Source organism: Ambystoma mexicanum, chromosome 7p (assembly GCF_040938575.1).
Source record: "Ambystoma mexicanum isolate Mex_15411 chromosome 7p, UKY_AmexF1_1, whole genome shotgun sequence".
In the NCBI taxonomy this organism is placed as follows: domain Eukaryota; kingdom Metazoa; phylum Chordata; class Amphibia; order Caudata; family Ambystomatidae; genus Ambystoma; species Ambystoma mexicanum.
Window position 1 is genome coordinate 501754626 of NC_090939.1, and position 12143 is coordinate 501766768.

Sequence of the window (12143 nt, forward strand, 5' to 3'; positions counted from 1 at the left end):
GGGAAGGAAAGTAATATGGGCTGATGGGGAAGAAGTAACGACAATTTGATTTGTTTTTTTGTGCCTTTTGCAGCATGCGCGGCGTGTGATTAAGGGGTGAATGGGTGCGTTATAGCACATACCGTGCAGCAATGTGGAAACACCTTTACAGTACAGGTACAAAGCCCTGCCCTTGTACTGGGAGAAGATTGAGAATTATCACAAACAATGTGTAACAGAGACATGTGAGGGGATGCCTAACTCCTGGCCAGAGCAGTGCACACACAATATGGGGTTTCTGGCGCATATGACCACGTTCCTAGCTTTGAAATATATGGGTAAACAACTGCTGAAGATAAAAGAAATTCCAGACTTATGGAAAATTATCGAGGACGTAGAAGAGACCAATGAGGGAGGGGCACAGCACGCAGAAGCAGAGGTGACCCGAACTGTAACCAAGGGGATATACCCGTTAGCAGCGCTCCTGGCGACAGGATATAGCAACCTGACATATGTATCTACGTATGCCACTGTCCTGCCACCCTCATACACCCATAGTAATAGCCCCACCCCAGCACAGTGCAGGACAGAAGAACCTAGAGGAGGCGCTACAATCAGCATGGGCATAGTTAGAGTGATGGAGGGTAGTGTAGAGTGAAACGAAGGAGAAGGGGTTAGACGAATGGAGAGCAGAGACTTTTTGTTCAGAGTGGACAGTACGGATCCCAAAAAGGATGTACTTACAGAAAAGAAAAAAGATAGGTGTGCAGCCACCGCTGGGTACAGAACTATAATGTATGGACAAGGGCTAAGTAGGGGGATGGAGGAGGAGAGGTGGAGCACCGTGGATGAATTTGAAGATGACAGAGAGGAGGAAGCATAGCGAGCCCCCAAGATAACACCTCAGGTAGAAAGTTTGTCGGATGAGAGAATATGGAGGCATGGCCGGATTGCGGTAGCAAGGAAAAAGGGAAGTGTCAAAAGAAAGGAAAGGTGTAGGTGTACCATATACATAAAGGTGTGGGTAGAGTGCAGTATGTGCCGTGGGCACGGATGGACAAACACAATTTGATAAAAGCACTCCCGCGGTTGACAGCTGGAGCAGAGAAATGGATATACGCGTTTGAGAAACAGGCAGCAGACGTGCCACTTGCAGTAGGCGACGTGAAAAGTTTGTTAGGATCGATAGTGGGAGAGCAAGCGGGTGATGTGTGGATTAAAGCAGGGTACCCAACGGTGAGGTTACATGACGATGCGCACAATGGCACACCTTTCAACAATATCGGGGCAGAGGCGTGGGGCTCGCTTCGCCGCACCTACCCAGATACACCTGATTTGCAGTCCATAATGCAAAACACTATGGACGAGGACGAAAACCTCACGCAGTACGTTAAGATTCAGGAGATGTGGAGAGCGGAGACAGGGGATCATTGGGAAGGATCAATTCCTCTTTTCTATTTCATCATCAAGTGGGGCTTACTGAAGGAAGTGCAGAAGGCCCTAGACAAAATTATAGACATTTAGGCGAAAGGATGGGCGGAAATACATACAATAATTATACACCACTGTAAGTGAATAAAGAAACACGCAAGGGAAGCGGCCCAGCAGTTGCAGGCAAATGAGATGAAACTAGTGCAGAAAAAGTTGGCTATGGTAGCTGTAGAGGGAGCAATATGATAATGATATGATATGGCATTTAAAGCATGCCTATACACAAGTGTTTCAAGGCGCGACGAGGCAAGGGAGGGGGACAGAGGGAGGACAGAGACAGCGATCTTACAAGGCCAAGTGACATTGAGGTCGCAACAGTGCAGGTGACAGGGGTGAAGAAAAGTGCAAGGGGAGGATAGGGGAGGGGAGAAGTGCTGCACATGGGATCAAACAATAACAAGAAGTGCAGCCAATGGGTGGCAGGTGCAAGGGTATGTGCACACAGCAGGAGTCCAAAGTGCAGGTAGGGGAGCTGTAGGGTTACAGATACAGACCAAAGTGCTAGGGTTGCCGGGAGGCAGTGCAGGTGTGCAGCTGGGTGGGCAGGGACTTAGGCCCGAGATCAGAGGGTAGCCAGGTGACAAGTGCAGTTTCAGACAGTAAATCAGCAAAGGAGAGGAAGAGAGAAGGCAGAAGCAAAGAGGATGGTATTGAGGTGCTCCAGAACCGTGGATGGTTCTCCTCAAGCTTCAGAGAGGCAGGGAGGCTGTTCCAGGGGGAGGCCCCAGCCAAAGAAAGTGATGTACCACCAACTCGTTGCTTGGAGAAGTGACTGACCCTGAGGGAGTTGGAGGTGGAAGAACGAAGAGCTCGAGTAGGAAGGTATATTCGAAGAGAGAGTTGGAGGTATTTAGGCCCCAGGCCCCAGTAGGCCTTGTGGGCAATGCAGAGGATCTTGAACTTAATCCTCGCAGCCACTGGGAGCCAATGCAGAGATTTCAGTGCTGGAGAGATACAATCCCTGGGCTTGAGACCAAGGACAAGTCTCACAGTCCTGTTCTGGATGAGTTGCAGAGGGCAGAGAGTAGAGGCAGGCAGATTTAGAAAGAGGCTGTTGCAGTAGTACAGCCTAGAGAGAACCAGAACTCTGGAGACAGTGAGCTTCCAGGGAAAGGAAGAATACCTCTGCTGAGGTGCAGTTGGTAGTTTGACTTCTTAGATACATCAGAGATGTGAGGAGAAAAGGTGAGTGTGGAGCTGAAGATGATCCCGAGGTTCCCAGACTCACAGGTGGGAGCAAGAAGAGGGCCCAAGGGAGGCCGGACAGAGTGTGACAGGAAAGGAGGGTGCAGGTCTGCCATTGAGGCAAATCTCCCTTTTACTGGCATTAAGGCAGAGATCGTTGGCGGGACACACCACTCCTGGATAGCAGACACAGTCCGAGATGAGAGAAGGAGGAGAGGTGGCAAAGGGGAGCCTGAAAACGGGCTGAGTGTCATCTGCATAGCACTGAAAGTTGGAGCAGAGAGCAGCAATACGGTGGGCAAGAGGTACCAGATATTGGTTAAACAGCCAGGGAGAGAGGTTAGACCCCTGGGGAACACCACAGGTAGAGAGTGAGATAGAGGAAAGGAAGGACCCAAGTTGGACCTGGGCGCGTCGAACAGAGAGGAAAGAGGTCAGTCAGGCCAGGGCCTGATAGGTGATACCCCAGGTTATCACAGAGAAGATTGAGCAGGATGGCATGGATATCCACATTGGCACAAACAGAGGTAACGGGAGGCCCGCAAGGTTCCGCGGAGGTCCGGATGGCAACGATGTGGCCAAAAGGTGGACAAGGGCAGTGGGGAGGAGGACAGCAGTACCCCACCCAGGAGTGGCAACAAGGAGGTCATCATTATGGGATGGCTGGGTGTAGAGGAGATCGAGGGAGCTTTGGAAGAAAGGGGCCAAGAGGACCTGGCATGGGTCCCTCCCATTTGTAATTGTGGAAAGTCGGAACACTTTTCAAGGGAGTGCAGAATTAGACAAGTGGGCGGATATAGCATGCATGGTCCCAATTAAAAGATTCACTGCCTTACATAGGAGTTAAAATACTAGACAAAGAGAAATCAAAAAGGAATGCTGAAGAATATAGATGAACCCTGGGTGAACCTATTTGGGAATACGTTGCTGTAGAAGTAACGAAAGGGGGGAATGTTGGGAAGGCGACATGGTCTTCCCACCCCCCCTAAGCGATACCGAATAAGGCACAGATGTTAGAAGACACATTTGGGGAGCAGGGGGAGGAGAGTACACGCAAAGGGGGGGTGAACAATCACTGTAATGCATCTATTAGGAGCTATAGAAGAAACGCAAATGCGAACGCCATCTTAGACAAATGGCATCCCAAGCACTGCAAATAGTATTAGGTGCTTGGATATCAGGTCCCTTGCATGAGCGCCAACAACACCCCCACCCCGGTCAGGTCCCACACAGCCCATGAACTCATTCATTGTTACAAAGAATTACAGGCCCTCGCATGCACCCTGCAAGGTCATGAGGAGGGAGCAGCGCGCATCTTGTCATTACCATCCTGTGAGACAGATAGCAAGGCTCCCTTCCACCAGTGATCCCGGCATGAGAAATACAGCTTTGCAATGCTTTCATCCCAAGACCCCCGCATACCAGAGCATCACCCAAACCCAGACCACCAACCATAAAATGTTTACACCTCTCAATCGATAGCGAACATCAGAAGGCAAGGCTATCTCTCCTTCAGAAATGGGTCAGGTGATTTGTGCAGTGCGGTGCAGAGTAGCAACTACATTATAGCCCAAAACTAAGGTGGGGGACCTTGGGAGTTGCTGAGCTGCTTAGGAACAAGTGAAGCGTGTGACCTCAGCTCTTCTACAGCCCATCAATATGTCTGGCAGGTGTTTGCAACAATGAAGAGGTAAATTGCAGAAAAGAGTAGCCAATTAATTGTTAGACCAACCTCACCATGAATGACAAACTCAGCAGCTCCCCACGTGGACAGAGATGGACAGATGAAGATGGACCAATGGCCTGGCATCCCATAAGGAGCCGACCCTATATGTGTAGTGCCCATCCAATTGGGATGGTGGAATTGTACTATATAGTATGAGGTCCTGAGTGACACTGTATGCAGTTATAAGATACTGCACGTGCTCCTAGAGCTCAGAGCATTCCCGTGCAGCAGAGTTCTTCGCTGGTGTTTTTCTGTTCTGTGGAAATAAACAATTGTTACCCTTGCATGTGCATCTTTGGCCTTCTTCCCTAGCATGTTGTATTTTTTCTGGTGTGAGCATACAAGGGCGTGCCTCCATTTCCCAAGGTTCTACAATCTCCTCTTTTTGAAGAGCCCATGACTCTTGGCTTTTCAAGACAGTTTCACTAGGGGATATTGCCTTGGACAGGAGATTACAGGAGATAACAGGAGATAGGGGTCTTTTTGGTTAATTAGCCTTTGCTAACAGTATTACCCGAAGCTATAGTGCTAAAATGTGACCCTCTTTTCTTCCTAAGGTTATCTCAAAGTTTCATTGCTCACAGGATATAGTCCTACTGGTCTTATTACCGAAACCAACCTAACCTGAAGAGGAAATGCAGCATCATTGGTACGTCAGGAGGGTGGACGGAGAAAAGTAGAGTGAAAGTCAAACAATCTTTTTATGACTTTGGAGTTGCAGAGGCAGGTAAAAAAGCCTAGCTGGTCTCCATCAGTAAATGTATCTGCTCCACAGTCATATTGGCTAACAAGCATAGCTGGACTGGGAACCAAAAGTGAATCTGGAAATGTTTTTCTATAGTGGCCCCATATTAACATATACTAGAAGCTTTGCAATACATTCTTCACTTCATCCCACTCAAAAGAGGCCCACGTTGCAGAGGCCCACTGTGAAATCTCCAGAGTTCCCTGTTGGTCAGTTCACCACTGCTAACTAGGTGGAGGATGTTCCTGCCAGTATCCAGGGTTGGTCAACAAGGGGAGTAGAAACTTCATGGACAGATGCTCAAGGACTGCCCTTATATAGTTAGGGCAGATACATGGGCACACACTAATACTTTAGTGAAGCACTGCAATCTCAGTGTGGAGGTTCATGCTTCATCTGTGTCATGTCGCAACCTCCACATCGGTATGTGAGAGGTGGGGCTAGGGAGGGGGCATGTGAAGGGAAGGGACGTTGTTGAGGCTGGAAACCTGAATTGCTGATCAAAAGTAGTTGGGACCAAACATACTTGTGTGGGCCTCCGCTATTTCCCTTAAGTGTGCTGCGCATTTAAAGAGGTCCCTGCTGGGGGCTGCCACCTAACATTGGCGATGAAGAGATCTGGTTGCGGCAGGTGTGTGGAGTGTCACACACCTTTCTCGCTCTGCTGCAGGCATGGCCTGCAGCACTGATGGTGCCTGACTGGAGGGACAAGGTGGGCGCATTTCCGGGCCACGGGGGTGCATTGACCCTCCCCATGTGGCCACGTGAGCAGCGGTGCACATGAATATAATTCTGCCCGAGTGTAGGGTTTTCCCGCATTGGTGTCCCTACCCCTCCCTGGAGGCACATGAGTATGCGAGCGACGGGACAGGCCGGGAAGTCCTAAAGAATAAAAAGAAAAAAGAAATCTCACACTCTCCACGGTGCCGCCAGGCCCCACGTGGCAAGAGGCTCCCAACACACATCCAGCAGCAGCAGCTCCCACAACCACAGGATTCTGAGGTGAGGAGGGGACACAGAGGGCTCTCCTACTCCACACGGGTGGCCAGTAACTCTGCCAACATGTCTTCAGACGATATCCTGGCCATAGTATTGGCCCACCCTTCTGAAGTATTCCAGAACATTCAAGTTGACACATCCTCATGGCAGCTACCCCCAGGATTCGACCTCACCGAAACACGTAATCTTGGACCACGGTTGGTCCAATGGATGAAAGACTTTAAAGTATATGTGGGGGCGATGAGCCAAAAGCAACTTTTCAAGAGCTTCAGGAAGCCCTTGACACATATTTTGCTCTATACACCAATGTAGATGTCATGGCCATGGGCCCCAGAACACGAAAACCACACCATCTAGTGACAGGGGCGATGGGTCACTTGACTCACTTATGTCCCTTTGGGACTCATAAACACAGGGGTCCTCGCTGGACTCAGTCCTTGAGCGGCACCAGGCACATATAGAGATGTGAGCAGGAACACTTTATTTCAGTGCAGGAGTGCTTTTATTTTACTTCAGTGCACACTTTATTTCAGTGCAGGAGTGCTTTTATTTTACTTCAGTGCTGGAGTACTTTTATTTTACAAGAACTTTCCAGGTGCTGAAAGCCTTTATTCCAGAGAACATCCCCATGTGCTGACTCATTGGGCGTCGCTCACTAGGCCTGGTCTTCAGGTGCTGACTCATCGGGTGTGGCAGGCTGTGGCAGCAGGCAGGCCAGAGCTACTGGGCGTGGCAGGGAACAAGACTATATAAACCCACCGACCTCTCCAGCAAACGCTTCACGTTACTTTGCACCTCCGTGCAACATGACACTCACCGCCGCCTGGACCAGCTACTTACCTCGTGATCCTGCAACAACAGGATCCTTACCTGGACCCTGGCTTGCATCTCACAGCAATGCTCCATCTTCTTGGCAGATCCTGAATCGACGCCGCAGCACCTGCACTCTCTGTCTCACGAAGCCGAAGTCCTGAAATGAGAAAAGAAGACAAGACAAGGTTCGAACTCCCGAAAACACCCAACCCAGGGTCGCGCCGCATTTAAAACCCAATGCGCACCCTAAGGCACCATTAAAGGCTACTTACCAGCTGTCGGACCATCTCAGCCCCGCTCCTCCGTACCAGCTTCTACCGCAGCTACCGCCGGCATCGCTACACCACCTGCAAGGGGAGAGAGCAGAGAAAAGAGACATTGCATACAAAGGACAGAGAACAAACTTTACAAATAGAATTACAACAGTCAGAAGACAAGCGGGCAAGTGGAAACAAGGCAAACACTTACCTACAAGGGAAGTGGACTAGTCGCAGCTGGCCTGGACTTCCACGACAAGGGACCAGTGAAGGAACTCGGTTCCCTTCAACAAGCGCCCCTGCTAGAAGCAGCAGGACGGAGAGCTCATCATAATCCTTCAGCAGGAACCTCACTGCTCATCACCGCAGTTCCCCACACAGAGACAGAGGGAGGAACAGACAAGAGGAGTTTCATCCCTGGGAGGGCTGCGACCATGCTCCAACGCCTCTGCAGAGACCAGGTGAGCGTAACAGTAAACTATGAAAGACACCTCTTTCACACCACCATACAGGAGAGGAGTGAGACCCTAGATAATTACGTCATGAGACTTTGCATAGGCATCAAACGCTGCGCCTCCCACCTCTATTCGAATGAGGAGGCACTCCACTCCCAGGTAATTGTCGGATGCGAGGTGTCCCCGGAATTCAAAAAGAAACTACTCCAGAAACAAAGGTCCCTTGATGAGATTCTGGCCATGGCATGCACCGACTCAGCGGTATCCCACCAGGCGGTTCACCTGGGTAGGGTGAAGATATCCTTGAATCCCAGCAACCAAGAGACAGCTGACACCAACACCGCCTGACAAAAGCAATTATACCAAAAAGTCATGCTTCAGATGCGGTTATGAGTTCCCACACAAAGGCGTGTGCGCCGCCCTAGGGCAGAAATTTGCGGCTTGTGGTTATGATGACTACTTCAGGGCTGTCTGCAGAAATGCCCCTGCATCAGCCAATCATGACTGCTCCCTGAGGGGCAGCAGGTGACAGCCTAACTAACGTCCAGATGGGAGGCCCAGCCGTGAGTATAGGCGATACTGCCAAGTAGAAGGGGAAGCGGGCAGGCAACCGTCAAGGCGTTCTCACAGGTCTCAAGACAGGAAAGTTACATACAGGCCATGACGAAGTGTACTATACGCACAGGTGCACTCTCCATCAGGCAGTGAGTCGTCATCTTCCCAAGACAATCAAAGGAAAAGAGGCTACATATGGGTGCTGGGAAAAGAGACTGCGAAAGAACACAGCCCCACGCTGACCCTCCAGGTACATAACACACCAACAGAGTTCTTAATTGACACAGGAGCAACGGCCAACGTCATGAGCGAAGAGGTATTCGGCCAACTCCTGCGGCCACCAAAACTGAAACATTGCTAGTGGACATATTCCCTTATGACTCCAACAAGCCCCTACCATGCAAAGGGACTTTGGATGGTCTGCGCTCACATGTAATACATGGCGTATCCAGCTACATGTACTCTCCACCAAAGCCAACAGTGGATGCATCCTGGGCTTCAGGATGGCCATAGACATGCGACTTGTCCATATACTGTACGGCATGATGGCCCACAAATATCTGGTCCCAGACGGGGACGTCACAAAGACTTTTCCAAACCTCTTCAAAGACCTGGGCAAACTGATAAACTGTAAGGTACCACTGCCTATTGACCCGGAGGTCAAGCCCATGGCCTGACACTATAGGGGCATTCCAATTCTTATACAGAAGCAGGTGAAGGAGGAAATTAGACGCCTGATTGACCTCAACATCATTGAGCCAACAGTGGGGCCCACCCCATCAGCGGAAGGAGCCATCCGCATATGCATGGACATGCAACGCCCAAACATGGCCATACAGCGTGAACGTCATTAGTCCCCGAGAATAACGGACATGATCCACCTCCTCAATGGAGCAACTGTATTCTCAAAACTAGACCTTAACAAGGGTTACCACCAGCTGGATCTAGCCCAGGAATCTAGGTACATTACCACCTTTGTGACTCACATGGGGCTCTACTGCTACAGACGACTACATTTCGGCATCTCCTCAGTGGCCGAAATCTTCCAGGAGGAAATCCATCAAGTAATTAAACACGTCCCAAACTCCAAACTGCTTGAATTACTGTGACAATATCCTGGTATTTGTAAAAGCCTTGCAGGAACATTATGACACATTATATAAGGTATGTGCAGCACTGGAAGCAGCCCATGTAACCTTTAACAAGGACGAATGTGAATTTTGCCAAATGACCCTTAAATTCTTTGACCACATATTCTCAGACCAAGGGATGCGCCCTGGTGCCAACATGGTCACAACACCACAAGAAGCCCCGTGCCCGGTGAATGCATCAGACCTCAGGTCATTCTTGGGCCTAGCCAGTTATTGTTCACGCTACCTGGAGAATTTTGCAAAGATAAGCGCTCTGTTACGAGAACAAAAAAAAGACAATCAAGACTTTGTCTAGACGCCTCAATGTGAAGCCAGTTTCAAGGAGTTCTGAGCATGAATTGCACCAGATATGGCCTATTTCAGTTCAACCAAAGACACTGAAGTGACAGTAGATGCCAGCCCAGTGGGATTCAGTGAAATACTAGCATAATATGATCCCCGGTACCTGCACATCAAGAAGGTTGTCTCCTACGCCAGCTGCAGCCTGACGGCCACACAGCACAAATACTCGCAAGCCGAAAAGGAGAGCGTGGCGGTGGTCTGAACCTGAAAACATTTCCACCTGATCCTCTTCAGAAAGGCCTTCTCAATAATAACAGACCACCAAGCGCTTCTCACTATCTACGGAAATCCCCAAGCCCGAATGCATAGTACAATAAAGGGTAGGTGACTAAACGTCTGTCATGATGCCTACGCCCGGGGAACCAGACCAGATCCAGCAACCCCGGAAGCAGGCATCACGTTATTTTGAGCAAGCCCAAAAACCCCTGCTAGCGGCTGTTTGGATGCGGTCCTGGCACCATAGACGCCAGGCTCATAAAGTAGAACTTACCTGATGCAGACCATGCTGCAAAACTTACCTGGTGCAAACCATGCTGCAGAGCTCCAAGCCAAATGAGGCTTGGAAGGGACTATTTTACCTAGGGACTATTTTTTACTTGGGTGGGGCTGGGGAGGAATACTTACCTGGGACTACTTTGGAGGCTATTTAAACCACGCCCGAAGAGCAGCACACGCTTCGCGTTATTCTGCATCCAGCAGTGTAACGCTCACCGTGTCTGCAAGCCTGCATCCAGTCTTTTGCCACGCCCGCCTCGCGTCTGCAGCTCCTAGAAAAAGGGAGGAACAGAAGGAGAAAAGATTAGAATAAGAGCAAACCTTTGACCCTTACCTGAATTCCGGATCCACCTTGCCTTCGAGCTAGAAGAAAGAAGCATTTTACGCACGCCGCCTCGCCTGCTGCAGCGCCGCGCTGAACTCACCGGCCTTCACAGCATCCTCACGATCCACTGCATCCTTCTGCATGTTCCCGCCGCATTCTGGCACCTAAGGGGACACAAGAACAGCCAAGGTGAGCCAAGGAAATAAACAGAGGCAATAGTAACCATCCCCATAGACTTACCTGATTACCGCCGGGGGTACTATTCCTCTTCACGGGTCGGCGCAGTCTCCATTGCATCCTCGCCGTACCCCGGCCCCTATGGGGAAAAAAAGGACAACAAGGTGAGACAACGGGACAAATAAGGGGAACTCTTCTCACCGCAATAGACTTACCTAATTTTACCGCCGGAGGCATAATTTCCCGAACTTCATATTTTCTCTCCTCACCTGAATAAGGAAACAAGCAACAGGTTACATTCTGGCCTTATTTTATTGAACTGTGTAGGATAAGCCTAATCCTTACCTGAACTTCGTCAGCTACCACGAGGAACCCTTCGCTAGGGTCAAGCTGCAAACTGCAAGGAATCGGACAAGAGTGACAGTCAGACATATGAACTCTTACGAACTACATACTTTTCGGAGTCAATATGGTTCTGGAACTCACCAATTCCTTCGAGCCAGTGAAGCAACTGGTTATCAACGCGCCCCTGCGCTCAATGCAGGATGGAGAGCTCATCTTTTCAAACCATCAGGTGAGACTATAAGAGGGGACTTCAAAGGTGATCTGTGGGGAGAACAGCGGGGTGGGAGGATTTACGCTCAATTCCCTTTCTCCATTTGCAGAAGACTATTCCTACGGGCCGAGCTAACGAAGCTAGGTGGGCCAGTCCAGTCCGTCATCTCGGCCCTACGCGTCACATTGGTGGAGACCGCAGCTGTCCAGTTCAGATCGACGCCTCTGTGGGAGCCAGGTGAGCGTAACAGCTTCACAGGAGATACAATAGAATGTGAAGACATCGAAAAATATCATAAATACATCAGAGGGAGGGCATGCCATATCCAGAATATATGAAGTATTGATCGAGTGCAACTCCAGGGCTGAATTGAAGTGCAGGGGAGGATGGGATAAAGAATTGGGGAGATCATTTGAAGACAAAGAGTGGCATAATATAGTCATATACCATTAAAAAAAGTCTCTAAAAATGCTACACTACAGCTACTCCAACTTTACGTTACACAGAGAGCATATCTGACGCCAGCGGCGATAGCAAAGTTTAAAGGAGCAGGTAAGCAGGCTTGTCCCAAATATAAGGAAGAAAACGTTGGCATGATACACATGTTTTAGGAATGTTATAGCATACAGGAATTTTGGAGGCAAGAAGCAAATAGAGTGGCCCCTGAAGGCATTAATTAAAGACCTGATATATGTGCTGGCCAAATGCAGCATAGCTATGCAGTGGAAAGCCACCAATGGCCCAAGCATCAACAGATGGTGGGAAGTGTGACAGAGTCACGTGTGTGCGCGCGTGCGTGACGGCAACGTTCGCCATCGCACATGCGCGGTTAATAAAGGGCAGCCCGTGCGGATCACAGACAGGGCGGTGGGAGGAGTTGTGAGTTTATGTG